Below are 2,905 nucleotides of genomic sequence, written 5' to 3'. Positions count from 1 at the left end.
CTCAAGTCAGTGCGGGTAAATAGAGATGGTGACTCGATAAAAACACGGGCGGAAGGCAATGGCAAAACCACCGCTCTAAATGCTAAGAAAAAATCATGAAGCCCATGATCGTCAAGGCCGCGGTGGCCGAATGTGTTAGAGCGTCGGACTCAAGACTGTCACGACGGCAATCTGAGTTCAAAGGTTCGAGTCACCGACCGCCACGTTGTTCCCTTGGGCAAAAGGAACTTCACCTTGATTGCCTACCTAGCCACTGGGTGACCAAGCCAGCCCAAGTCAAGTGCTGGTCCCAAGCCCGGATAAATAGAGAGAATGATTACCTAAAAGGTACCACCGGCACTCTCCGTGGAAAGGAACTGGGGACCCTACCACGTACTCACTCCAAGAGCATCACAACATGAAAAACTACAAATAAGTATCATGCTGTGACCACGGCGGCTCAGACATGAACCTACCGTTAAAAGAAGAAGAGATAGAGAGAGAGAGAGAGAGAAGAGAGAGAGAGAGAGAGAGAGAGAGAGAGAGAGAGAGAGAGAGAGAGAGAGAGAAAGAGAGAGATAGATAGATAGATAGATAGATATAGATAGATAGATAAATATAGATATATATATATTTTTTTCCAACAGCCATTCATTCCACTGCAGGACATAGGCCTCTCTCACTTTATTACTGAGAGGTTATATGTGCCACGGCGGTGATTTCCCTTACGACACATGCGCTCAAGGCGATATGTCGTTTTCTAGGTAAGCAATCGAGGTAAAGTTCCTTGCCCAAGGGAACGACGCGTCGACTTCCCCTACGGCACCTGCGTTTTGACTTTTCAAGGCGATATGTCGTTTTCTCGCCGTGAGATCGGGCTCGAGCGAGCAGTCAGAGCGCAGGCATTTTTACGCTTGCCGCGAGGAGGAATTGAACTCGGGACCATGAGGGCCGGAGTTCAGTGCTCTAACCACTGGACCATCGCGGTAGTCGCATGTACACACACACACACACACACACACACACACACACACACACACACACACACACACACACACACACACACACACACACACACACACACACACACACACACACACACACACACACACACACACATTCACACATACACACATGCACATGCTCATACGTATACACACAGACGGGGAAACTAACGGACAAACATTACTGCTTCGTCAAGGCACGCATGCAAATATACTTGCTTGCAGACACACGCTCACGCGTGCGCACACACAGACACACACGTACATATATATTCACACAGATGCATGCACATACACACACACACACACACTCACATACGCATACACACACACACACACACACATAGATATGCACAGATAAGCATGAACATACTCACATAAGCACCACACACACACACACACACACACACACACGCACCACCACACACGCACACACACACACACGCGCGCAAACACACACACACACACACACACACACACACACACACACAGATATGCACAGATAAGCATGAACATACTCACATAACACACACACACACACACACACACACACACACACACACACACCCACACAACACACACACACACACATAACACACACACATACACACACACACACACGCATTCGCACATACACATACTCACACGTGCACACACATCACACACACAGACACGCAATCGACCAAGCTCTTTACCTGAAACCAATACCCCCAAACTGTCAAAGTATTCTGCTCTTTGCTTCGCCACTCTCGCAAGCACGATGGTAATGATTTACATTCGCTCGAAAACCACCCACGTCGTGGAGAATGCCGAGGAGCATACCGTAGGAGACGTCCGCTCCTGTATCTGCCAGGCCGAAGGGCTGCCCCTGGAGGAGGTGAGGCTGTACGCTGCGGGGACGCTTCTCGACGATGACACCTTCCCTCTCGCCGACCTGACCGTCGACACCATCGACGTCAACGTTGGCCTCAAGGGAGGGAAGGTCCACGGGTCCCTGTCGCGCGCGGCAAGGTCAAGGGCCAGACCCCCGTGGTGGAGAAGAAGGAGAAGAAGAAGGGCAAGACCGGCCGCGCCAAGCGCAGGGCGCAGTACGAGCGCCGGCTGTTCCTCGCGAGCGTGAACCCTTCGGGCCGTAGGCGAGGCCCCAATGCTCAGGGAGACAAGAAGACATAGTGAGCCCTGCGCTAGTGATCTGCTAGTGACCATGGCCGCTGTGAGCAGGGAGTCAACACTTAGTGATTCTCTAATGTGTAGTGAGAAAGAGCAGGACGCCTGGTTAGTAATCTGCTAATGGGAGACTGATTCCAAGTAAGGAAGTCAGTGAAGCCAAACGGATGCTGCGTCGCCACTGCATGTCACAAACACGGAAGGCAATCATTTTGAAGGAACCTTTAGGTAAAAAAAAAAAAAAAAAAAAAAAAAAAAAAAAAAAAAAAAAAAAAAAAAAAAAATATATAATATATATATATATATATATATATATCTATATATATATATACATACACATACATACATACATACACACACGCACACACACACACATACACATATATATATATATATATAATAAAAAGAGCAAAAAACATGTTGCTAGTCGAAGAGAATGCAGAGCCAGATGCTGCACTAGTGATCTGCTGATAACCATGTGATAATCATGAACATACTCACATAAACACGCACACACACACACACACACACACAGATATGCACCACTGTGTAAGTCCACGCATTTCTTTCTTGGGAAGGAACTTTTTGAGTAAGAAAAACAAAAAAACAAACAAACAAAAAAAACAGAAGAAAAAAATATATATACATACTCTAATAATTTGTAAGCCGGAGAAAGAACATTTAGTTGTTAGTGAGAGAAAGCAAAATGTGTGTATGGAGGTACTCTGTGTGGATACTTGTGCATGTGCGTGTGT

At 46.9% G+C, this 2,905-nt stretch overlaps 1 pseudogene; it reads left to right on the top strand.

Moving 5' to 3' along the window:
• The first annotated feature begins 1,619 nt into the window (after positions 1–1,619).
• Positions 1,620–2,289, top strand: LOC119569489 (annotated as a pseudogene).
• The last annotated feature ends 616 nt before the right edge of the window (positions 2,290–2,905 follow it).

Source organism: Penaeus monodon, unplaced genomic scaffold, assembly GCF_015228065.2.
Source record: "Penaeus monodon isolate SGIC_2016 unplaced genomic scaffold, NSTDA_Pmon_1 PmonScaffold_15682, whole genome shotgun sequence".
Classification (NCBI taxonomy): domain Eukaryota; kingdom Metazoa; phylum Arthropoda; class Malacostraca; order Decapoda; family Penaeidae; genus Penaeus; species Penaeus monodon.
The sequence above is the reverse complement of the archived record's forward strand: the minus strand, read 5'-3'. Positions and strand labels throughout refer to the sequence as shown.